The following is a 12541-nucleotide window of genomic DNA, read 5'->3' as shown; positions in this document are numbered from 1 at the left end:
AATCATCATAACCATGGCTAAAATTAACAATGGAGTGGAATTTCCCCCATTTTGTGAAGAATATCTATAAAAATTCTAAAGCTAATACAATATTCAGTGGTGACAAATTTGAAGCTTTCTCATTAAGATCAGGAGCAAAGCATGAATATCCCCTCTCACCATGGCTTTTCAATACTATACTAAACGTCCAGCAAATGCAGTTAAGACAAAAATAAGGAAATAGAGGGTACACAGGCTGGATAGGAAGGAACAAATTTATATCTGCTTGCAGATGAGAGATTGTGTAGAAAATCTGAAAGAAGTACCAATAGCAACAACAAAAAACTTCTAGAGCTAAGTGACTATAAATAGCTTGCAAGATAGGAGTTTAATAAAAAGTCAATTGCTTTCTGATATACCCACAATGAACAAATGGAATTTGAAATTTAAAGCATACTGTCATTTAAAATGGCATTCCCCCCAAATGAAATACTGATGTATAAATCTAACAAAATATGTTCAAGAATCTATGTGGAAAATTACAAGTCTCCAATGAAAAATATTAAAGAAGAAAGAAATGGAGAAATAGTCCATGTCCATGATTAAGAAGACTCCGTATTATAAAGATGATATTTCTTTCCAATTAATCTATAGGTCCAATGCATTCCCAATTAAAACTGTAGCATCTTGTGAGTATCAACAAATTGTTTCTAAAACTTAAAGACCCAGAATATGCAATATGATTTTGAAAAGGAAGAATGAAATTGAAGACCTGACATTATTTGACGTTAAGACGGACTTACCATAAAGCTGCCGCGATCAAGACGGTATGGCCCTGATACCGACATTTTCCGGATCGCCTCCTTTCCTTTAGTAATACGCATTTAAGGTTCTTCCATGTGGTTTAATGGTTTGATAGCTCATTTCTTCTCAGTACCAAATAATATTCCATTGCCTCGATGTTTCAGGGTATATTTATCTATCCACCTACGGAAGGATATGTCAAATGCTTCCAACTTTTGGCAATTATGAATAAAACTGCTATAAAAATGTGTGTGTGTATTTTTGTGTGGACATGTTTTCAATTTCTTTGGGAAGACGCTAATTAGTAGCTCTTGTGCTTTTAACAGTTTTCTTCTCATATGTCCCTGGTTATAACCTCTAAGTACAATGTTGAGCTAGTCACAATGCAGTGTTCTTTTTCCAGTGTATCTCTAGGAGATAGTAATTTAAGTTCCTTTGGATATATACTCAGACGTGGAACGGCTGAATCACATGGTAGTTCTACCTTTAAGTTTTTGAGGAACTTCCACACTTTCTCCGTAGTGTCTGTACTGACTTAACGTTCCCAGCAACAGTATACAAGGGTTCTCTTTCCTCACATTCTCAGCAGCAGTTACTCTCTCTATTGTTTGGATAATAACCATTCTAATAGGTATGAGCAGATGTCTTACTATGGTTTTGATATGCATGTCATTGATGATTTGTGATGTTGAGCAACTTTTTTTGTATGTGTTGGCTGTTTGAATATTTTCTTCAAAAAAATATCTATTCAGGTCCTTTGCTCATTTAAAAGTTGGATTATCTTTTTGGTATTGTGATGGATGAGTTCCTTATACACTTTGGATAGTAAATCCTTATCAGATATTTGGTTTAAAATATTATTTCCTATTCCATAAGTAGGCTTTCCTCTTTTTTTTTTTTTTTTTTTGGATCATTTCTTTTGCTATGCCAAAGCCTTTTAGTTTCATGTAAGCACAAGTGAGGGCTACCTTGGTGGCTCAGTAGTAAAGAATTTTCCTACCAATGCAGGAAACAAGGGTTCAATCACGGGGTCAGAAAGACTCCCCGGAGAAGGAAATGGGAGCCCATTCTGGTTGTCTTGCCTGGGAAACCCCATGGACCTGGAAACCCCATGGAAACTCCAGAGGAGCCTGGCAGGCTGTAGTTCAAGCAGTAACAAAAGAGTTGAACATGACTTAATGACTCAACAACAACAAAACAAGTGTAAACATCTGTTTATTTTTGCTTTTGCTGTTTAAGCTTTAGGTGTCATTTAAAAAAAATCACTGTCAACACCAATATTCCAGGAAATTTTTCTCTATGTTTTCTTAGAGAAAGTTTTGGGGTTTTAAGTTTTCAGGTTTATGCAGTCAAGTTTTTAATCCATTTCTAGTTAACTTTTGTGAATGGTCCAATATAACGGTCTATGTGCATTTTTTTCCTGTGAACATCCAATTTTCCCAGTGCCACTTTTTTGAAGAGACTTTTCTCCATTGAGTATTCGTAGTTCCCTTGACAAATACTAGCTGCCTGTATACATGAGGGTTTATTTGGGGGCTCTTGATTCTGTTTCATTGGTTTTTGTGTTTTTCTGCCAGTATCTTAATGCTTTGATTACTATAATTTTGTAGAGTTAGAAATCAGAAGCGTGGTGCCTCTTGCTTTGTTCTACTTCCTCAAGATTATTTTGATTATTTGGGGGTCTTTTTTGGTTTCACACAAACTAAAAAAAATTGTTTTCACTTCTGTAAAAAATGCCATTAGAATCTTGATAGGGATTGTACCGAATCCATCCTATGGCTAATATGCACATTTTCAGAATATTACTTCTTCTAAGCCATGAGCATGAGATATCTATTTATTTTGTTTTCTTCATTTTATTTCATCAATGTCTTAGAGTTTTCAATGTAAAGATCATTTACCTCCTTGGTTAAGTGTATTCCTAAATATTTTGGTCTTGGTGCTGTTGTGGGATTTTTTTCCCTTTCTTTTCCAGATAATTTATTGTTATGGCCATTCCTAGATTACTCCTCAATTTACTCCTAGAAATTCTGCTTAAGTTTCACATGTAAATATGCTACTATCAGCAAATTTTTGCCAATTACATTTGATTAGATTAGAAATGCTCCATTATTGTTAAAAAGTGTTTCATGAATGAGAACTGAATTTTATTAAATACTTTTGTGCATTGGTAAAGATAAACATATGACTTTTTAATTTAAGTTGTAAATATGAGTAGATTATAATAAAATATTTTCATGTTAAACCATCCTTGAATACCTGCAAAACCCAGCTAAGCTAAGATTTTTTTTTCAACTTGGAACATTAATTTATTAATACTTTTTGCATCTATGTTTATAAGTGATTTCTTCCACTTTCTATCTGTACATTTTCCTAGCAAATCTCAATAATTTCTTCCCAATAAAAATGCTTTCTTCTATAGATTATTTTCCAACCATTCTTAAAGAGGGAGATGAAGGAACGGTGATCTGTGAACCTGCAAACACTTATTTTTAAAGGAATTTACCAATAATTTATATATATTTTCCTCTTTTTCTTAAATCCTAAAGCCATTTTCCTTGCTGCATTTTAGAGCTTTCTTTTCCTCCCCAGTCTCTCCTAGATTTAATTAACTATAGAATTCATTTTTATAATTTATATGTGGTTCTCTAATTATTTTTAATTGATGTTTATAATGTTAGTTATTTTGCTTATTTCATGTCTTTTATATAACATAAATACTTCTACTGACATCTTAATATAGGCTTTACTCTGGATTTTTGGGGAACTGAATATTTTAATTTTGACTTGACTTTTATTAATGAAAATAATATCTTACTCATACTCTAAATAATACTAAGTTTGGTGACCTAAGAGTTTGGGGGAAACTTTGGGAAAATTCTAAATATTTTTCAGTCCATAATTCTTAATTTTTTTTTGTTTATCCTTTGCTTTCATTATTGGTCAACTCTTTTCTTCTCAAGCACCCTTTCTCTTTTCCAAGAGATTGTGAGTTGACACTTCTACATGGTCAGCTTTCCTAGGTCATTGTGATTACAGAGAGAGAGATGGAAACATGTTCTTGGCTAAATATCTAATTATCCTAGTCCATGACATCTTCAGTTATTCCTAAAAGCATGATGGTCAACACAATCTCAATATATCCTGAACAGCTTCTGAAGGTATATTGAGTTCTTTTGCTTTAAAAAGCAACACAAATCTTCTCAGTGGGAAAATAAATGATTGAATCTCACCTCATTCCAAATGAATTAAAGTTGGCAGGCTTGTGTGTCTGGAGCTGACTTACAGTACTTGATGCTAAAATGTAGCCCCTTGTAGTAGTTATAATAAATTAAGGCCCTGTCAGAGGCTGAAGTCGTGAAAGCTAAAGGAAAAAAAAAAAAAAAAATATATATATATATATATATTGCTACCTTTTATACTTTAGGCTCTGATAGGAATTTTGTGCTTCAGCATGTTGACAGCACAAAATAGACAAATTCAATATTTTAGAATACTGTGCCAGATTTCATGTGTAGAAGCCTGTGAGTGTCTTGCATTAAGCGGTGAGTTATAGCAGTAAAGGCCTAGAGACTGAGAAATAGCGTATTTCTTGAGGCTTGTAGGGCATGCAGGTTCCACATTTCTCCCTTTTGAATGACAACATGGCCCAGCTTCCCAGGGATAAACATGATGGTTTGTTTCTCTTCCAGTATTCTTTTCTGAAAAACGTGACGGTGCTATTAATTTAAAACTGTCAATCACAGGGCGTAAAAATATTTTTCACTTAAAAGTCCAGTGACAAGCAGAAGACAACAACGGAAATGGGTACTCTGAGACAGGTGATAATCTTCTACAGCTAATTATCATTATTTTTCTACATGGAACATTGTCAAAAATGTATTGAATAATATATGCTCTGATAAGGTGTGTTTGTAAAAGAGCAGAACTTCACATTAACTGTACTAAATAACTTGACTATCTCTTCTAAGAAAAAAAGAGAGAGAGAGAGAAGGTCACTGCTAGACTATTAGTCTCAGTGGCGCACATTTTCTGGAATTACGTTTGTCCTTTTATGTGTGTTATCTTTGCTATCATAACCAGGTAAAAAATGAGGAAAAACCTAAGGGTAGGTTTGGAAGTAGTTTCAAGGTATCAGTGTTCTGAAACTGGATCTCTTTTGCCTCTCTGTACCTTTCCTTTTCTGATAAATTTCTTAGTAACACAGGACTCTTTCTGCTCCAGAGAACTGCAGAAACAGGAAACTGCCCAGACGTCTTCCCAACGCCTGGAGCCATCCATTTGTCAGTGGACTGAAAGTAACTTTAATGATGTGACTCACTTGTCTCTCCAGTTATTATTTTTAAAATTGTGACAAATTAAGTGGGCATCCTCTGGCTTCAAATGGAGAGGCTGAAATATTAGCAGTGAAAACAATTCAAAATATATTTTTTAAAAGTATGTAAGAATGTCTCTGATCACCTGAACTATAATTACCATAAAACGAATAGCAATGGAAAGCAGCACAGGTTCATACAGCTTCTGGCACTGGGTATTAAAAGGTATGAAAATAGAAATGAACTTCCTGATTTCTGAAGATAATTGAAGTAGAGCTGATGCACAAAAACAATGTATCAGTGCAGAACTGGAAAGTAAAAAAGAAAGCAGATCTATTCCAAATGTGATTTAAATCTCATTATATTTTGAATATTCAGTGAGAATCTCTTATGGTTTCAATTTCTCTTTGGGAGTAAAATGGTTTCTTAGAAGTGCATTCATCTACGCTGCTAGAGTATCGTTTACTAACAAATGATTGCAGCTGTACCCAAGTGGCCTAAAAGAGTTTTAATGTTGCTTCCAGATGTGCTTAATTTATTTCCAGGGTATAATGTTTGCCTTGGGAGCCTTGGGTGATTTTCTCACTTATCAGTGCCAATTTCTTGGGGGTAGGTAAAACTTTAGTCCTGTTCTAGATGGTGAAACAGAACAAGAAGGTATTATGGTTTCATTAACATCGAAAGAGAAACCTTTAACAATCCTGGGTAAAATATTAAATCTACTGTGTATTCAAGAGCTTACACACCTGGCCTTGTGTCTGCAAGGGTTTCCTAGAACTTGGCTTACCAATTTTCAATATTAAATAAACAATGATGCTTGTCAGGTATTTTTAATGCTTAGAATTTTGAAAATTTCCCTGTAAGTTTATCTTTCAAAAACTCCTATTTGTTTTATTACAAAGTATCAAGAGGACAAAACAAATCTGATTTTCAGCTACTCAAAGGACTTCTGAATTAAAGCTACTAACACTCTTTGCATACTGAATATGAACAAGAAGTAAGCTGTTTGTTACAGAGAAATTACATGAATTGTATTTTGGAGAACATTAAAATGAAGATCAGTTATAGTGTAAAATCCATAATTTGTCTAAAACAATTATAAGATACTTAGTAAAGCTACTTTGGTGATGTGAAAGTGGTGCAATCAGATTTTAGAAGGTTTTTTCACAAATATAAGTCAATTGTTGAAGGTATACAAATATATTCAATTGAGTTTAAATATTTCCTAAACTAGATAATCTAAACTAACATGTGTCAGAAGCAAAGAAATTACCTTATAAACAGATACAAAAGCAATACATGCTGTCTACAGAGACCGAGTTCATATCTAGGAACACATGCAGACTGAAAGTGAGGGAGTGGATATAGGTATTCAAAACAGATGGAAATCAAAAGAAAGCTGGAGTAGCCATATTCATATCAGACAGATTAGACTTTAAAATAAAGACTGTTATAAGAGACAAAGAAAGACACCACGTAAGGATCAAGGGATCCATTCAAGAAGAAGATACAGCAATTGCAAGTATATATGCACCCAACACATAAAGAAACTGACCAAAACGCAGTGACAGTGGGGGGACTTTCATCAGTGGACAGATCACCCAGACAGAGAGCCAGTAAGAAACACAGGCTTAAATGACACATCAGCCCAGATGGGTTTGACGGATATCTATGAGTGTTCTATCCAAAAGCAGCAGAATGAATACATTTTCAAGGGCACATGGGATATTCTCCAGAATGGATCACATGCTGGGGCACAGAGCAAGCCACGGTAAATTTAAGAACACTGAAATCATAGCTAGCATCTTTCCTGGCCATAACTCTATAAGATTGGAAATCAAAATTAGGAAAAGAAATGTAAAAAAACAAACACATGGAGGTTAAACAAAACGTTACTAAATAACTGATGGATCTCTGAAGAAATCAGAGAGGAAATCAAAATAAACTAGTGACAAGTGAAAACTAAAAGTACAATGATCTAAAAACCTATAGGACTCGGAGAAAGTAGAGGTAAGTTTATAGCAGTAAATTCTTACCTCAGGAAACAAGAAAAATCACAAATAAGCAATCTAATTTTATACCTAAGACAACTAGAGAAAGAACAAACAAAATCCAAAGTGAGAAAAGATAAAGACCAGAGCAGAAATACATGAAATAGAGACAAAGAAAACAATAGCAAAGATCAACATAATTAAAGCTTTTTGTTTTTTTAAAGAAGATAAATGAAATTAATAAATGATTATCCAGGCTCATCAAAAAGGGGAAGGGGGACTCAAATCAATAAAATTAATGAAAAAGGAGAAGTTACAATGGATACCACAAAAATTACAAAAGATCATAAGAGACTACTACAAGCAACTATATTCCAATAAAATGGACAACCTAGAAGAAATGGAAAAATTATTTGAAGAATACAATTTCCCAAGACTGAACCAGGAAGAAATAGAAAATATGAATAGGCTAATAACAAGTGCTGAAATTGAAACTGTGATTTAGAATTCCCAAGAAACAAAAGTCCATGATCCAACAGCTTTACAGGTGAATTCTATCAAACACTTATGGAACAGTTAAAACCTATATTTCTGAAACTATCCCCAAAACTTGCAAAGCAAGGAACATGTCCAAATTCATTCTATTAGGCCACCACAACTGACACCAAACCAACCAAAGATATCAAAAAGAAAAATATCACACTCCAATATCACTGATGAACGTAGATGCAGAAATCTTCAGCAAAATACCAGCAAAGCAAATTCAACAGTACATTAAAAGGATCATTCACTATGACCAACTGAGATTTATCCCAAGGATGCAAAGATTTTTCAATATCCACAAATCAATCAGTGTGATATACCACATTAACAAACTGAAGAATAAAAATGATATGATCACTTCAGGACATACAGGAAAAGCTTTTGACAAAATTCAACACCCATTTAAGAGGAAAACTCTCCAGAAAATGAGCATAGAGGGAACATACCTCAAGATGATAAAGATCAAATGTTACAAACCTACAGCCAACATTACACTCACTGGTGAAAAGCTTGAAAGCATTTCCTCTAAGGTCAGTAACAAGACAAGGACGTCCACTCTTGTCACTTTTATTCAATGAAGTTTTGGAAGTTCTAGCCACAACAATCAGAGAAGAAAAGAAATAAAAACAATCCAAGTTGGAAAATAAGAAGTAAGACTATCACTGTTTGCAGGTGACATACTGTACGTAGAAAACACCATCTCATCAAAAAGAGCAAAATACCTAAGAGAAACCTACCTAAGGAGTTAGAAGACCTGTACTGTGAAAACTCTAAGACACTGGTGAAAGCGAAAGTGAAAGTGAAGTCGCTCAGTCATGTCCGACTCTTTGTGATCCCATGGACAGTAGCCTGCACCAGGCTCCTCCGTCTGTGGGATTTTCTAGCCAGAGTACTGGAGTGGGTTGCCATTTCCTTCTCCAAGGAATCTTCCTGACCCAGGGATCAAACCCAGGTCTCCTGCATTGTAGACAGACGCTTTATTATCTGAGCCACCAGGGAAGTCACTGGTAGAAGAAATCAAAGATGACAAAAACAGATGGAAGATACACATATTCTTGGATTGGAAGAATCCGCATTGTTGAAATGACTACACTATGCAAGGCAATCTACAGATTCAATGCAATCTCTATCAAATTACCAATGGCATTTTTTACAGAACTAGAACAAAAATTTTAAAATACATCTGAAGATACAAAAGCCTCTGAATAGCTAAAGTAATCTTAAGAAAGAAGAATGAAGCTGGAGAAACACAGCTTCCTGTTTTCAGATTATACTACAAAGCTATAGTCATCAAAACAGTAGGGTACTGGCACAGAAACAGACATAGATAAGTGGAAAAGCATAAAAAGTTCACAAATAAACCCACACACCTATGGTCAATTAATCTGTGACAAAAAAGGCAAGAATACACAATGGAGAAAGGCAGTGTCTTCAATAAGAGGTGCTGGGAAAGCTGGACAGCTATATGTAAAAGAATGAAATTAGAATATTCTGTAATATACACATAAAGATAAACTCAAAATGGATTAAGGAGCTAAATTTAAGACCAAATACTATCACACTTTTAGAGGAAAACATAGGCAGAATACCTTTTGACATAAACCACAGCAAAGCTTTCACAATCCATCCCCTGGGGTAATGGAAATAAAAAGAAAAGTAAACAAATGTGACCTAATTAAACTCAAAAGATTTTGCACAGCAAAGGAAACCATAAGCAAAAACAAAATAATCCACAGAATGGAAGAAAATATTTGTAATCAATGCAACCAACAAGGGATTCACCTCCAAATTTTACAACTAGCTCATCCAGCTCAATATCAAAAAACCAACCTAATCAAAATGTGGGCAGAAGACCTAAGCAGAAATTTCTCCAAAGCAAAGACGCAAGTGGCCAAAAGGCACACGAGAAGATTATCAACATCACTAATTACTAGAGAAGTACAAATCAAAACTACAATGAGCCTTTGTATCACACCAGTCGGAATGGTCATAGTCAAAAACTCTACAAACAATAAATGCTGGAGAGGGTATGGAGTAAAGGGAACCTCATGCACTGTTGTTGACAATATAAATTGGTACAGCCTCTATGGAGAACAGTATGAAAATTCCTTAAAGAAGCTAAAAATAGAGCTACCATATGACCCGGCAATCCCACTCCTGGGCATGCATCCAGGGAAAGGTTTGAAAGGATACATGCTCCCCAATGACCACTGCCATGCTGTTTACACTAGCCAAGACATAGAAGCAACCTAGATGTCCATCAGCAGGTAAATGGGTAAAGAAGATGTGGTACGTATATACAAATGTTATGTTTGTTTGGTCACCAAGTCGTGTCCAGCTCTTTTGTGACACTATGGACTGTAGCGGCCAGTTTCCTATGTCCGTGAGATGTCCCAGGCAAGAATACAGGAGCGGGTTGCCTTTCCTTCCCCAGGAAATCTTCCTAACTCAGGGGCTGAACCCACATCTCCTGCGTTGGCAGGTGGATTCTTAACCATTGAGCCAGCAGGGAAGCTCATAGAATGAAATCACACGACTTCCTGCAACGTAGATCGACCTGAAGATTATATTAAATGAGGTGAGTCAGAAAGAGCAAGACAAATGTCACAGCAGAGTGCTCATATGCAGAAGCTAAACAAAAAATTTACACAAATGGACTTATTTACAAAAGAGAGACAGGCTCATAGACTTTGAAAACAAACTTCTGGTTACCAAAGGGGAAAACTGGGAGGGAGGGAGAAACTGGGAGTTTGGGACTGACATGTGCCTGCTGCTATGTTTAAAATAGATAACCAGCAAGGATCTGCTGTACAGAACAAGGAGAGCTCTTCAATATTCGGTAATAACCTAACTGGGGAAAGAATTTGAGAAAGAATAAATATATGCATATGCATAATGGAATCACTTTGCTGTATACCTGAAACTAATACAACATTGTAAATCAATTATAATCCAATATAAAATAAAAACAAATTTAAATGAAGCACAGAAATCATCTTGTGAGTGGTCACTTAGTATTTGTACTGAAAATGAAACCTTGGCCTTATGTCCTGTACTTTCAGTACCCTTTCTAAAACAGCACACTAATCTTTAAAAACAATAAACAACGTTCCCAATACCCAAGTAACGTAATTCCTTATTTCTAGTCTCAAAGTTATAGGAGAGTATGATCTTCCATATAGGATTAAGTATGTAAGTTAATAACTAAAAAAAGAATTGGAAAAATGCATATTGTCAAAATTAACCTTGAAAATCTTGGTTGTTTTCCTCTTAAAAAAAGTGCATTTTCCTTCTTTTACATAGGTCAGGAAACCCTTAAAATCACCCATATATTCTTTATATATGTTTGCCAAACATAAGCACTATTTCAAAGTTTCATGCATCAAACATGTAAATTAATATAAATGAAATGTTCAAATGCTTCCTATTTTTGGAAGTAAAATTCTCATATGATACAATTAGAATATTATGGTAGAACAGAGGATCATAAGGGCTAAGAGTCTTGTTAGTTTTGTTCACAGATGTAATTCAATCACCTCCTAGAATAATCCTGGTCATAAGTAGACACTCAGTAAATGTAAGAATATAGAAGTTGAATAAATAAGTATTAATTAGGTATATTGGGGCTTCCCTGGTAGTTCAGCTGGTAAAGAATCCGCCTGCAATGTAGGAGACCCCAGTTCAATTCCTGGGTCAGGAAGATCACTGGAGAAGGGATAGGCTGCCCATCTAGTATTCATTGACTTCCCTGGTGACTCAAACAGTAAAGAATCTGCCTGGGTTTATTCTCTGGGTTGGGAAGATCCCCTGGGGGAGGGCATAGCAACCCACTCCAGTATTCTTGCCTGGACAGAGGAGTTTGGCAGGCTATAGTCCATGGGATTGCAAAGAGTCAGACATGACTGAGCACCTAAGCACAGCACATGTATACTGACAAAGTGAATGAATTAGAAATAAATCAGTACGTACCCTAAACCTAGTTTACTGAGGTTTTAACTTAACACCAAAACATCCAGCTAAAAAAATTGTCAATCCAGAGTTAGATTCAGTAATGCTCTGACATATTTGGTTTTTTAAATATTTCTTTTGACCTGATAGTAATCTTGTATATTTTGAATAAAGTGATAAAAACTGCAATAATTTTTAATTGCTATATATAGAAAACTTTATTCAAATTCAAGGTGCTAACTGAATTCGCCAGATATTTTGACATCAGTCAGTTAATCAGTTAAGTCCCTCAGTCGTGTCCGACTCTTTGTGACCCCACGGACTGTAGCATGCCTCCCTGTCCATCACCAACTCCTGGAGTTTACTCAAACTCATGTACATCGAGTTGGTGATGCCATCCAATCATCTCATCCTCTGTCACCTCCTTCTCCTGCCTTCAATCTCTCCCAGCATCAGGGTCTCTTCAAACGACTCAGCTCTTTGCATCAGGTGGCCAAACTATTGGAGTTTCAGCTTCAGTATCAGTCCTTCCAATGAATATTCAGGACTGATTTCCTTTAGGATGGACCAGTTTAACATCAGTTAGATACAATCTCTTATTGCAAAGGGCCTGTGTAAAATACAAGATATGATGAGAATTAAGACATTGTACATGAAACTTTTACAGGAGTCAAATTATTTCTTTATAACAATATGTCTCACAAAGGAAATCAAACTTTCAAGACTGAATATGTTTAGATTTCTTATCAGATGGCTTCTTCTAGCTAAAAAACTAGTTAGAATGTTATTAGTAATTCAGATGCCCTGAGACAATTGCTCTGGGATTTGATTTCCCCTAGAAAGATTGTTTTTGGGAGTCATGGTGTCATCCAATTTCGGAAAGCCTTCTCTGTTCCTTGTTGTGTGAAAGCTTTTTAGATTTCCTTTCTCCTTCCTTCTCTCTCTCCATGCTTCCCTTCC

This window comes from Ovis aries, chromosome 5 (genome assembly GCF_016772045.2).
Source record: "Ovis aries strain OAR_USU_Benz2616 breed Rambouillet chromosome 5, ARS-UI_Ramb_v3.0, whole genome shotgun sequence".
In the NCBI taxonomy this organism is placed as follows: domain Eukaryota; kingdom Metazoa; phylum Chordata; class Mammalia; order Artiodactyla; family Bovidae; genus Ovis; species Ovis aries.
Note: the sequence above shows the minus strand (reverse complement) of the source record.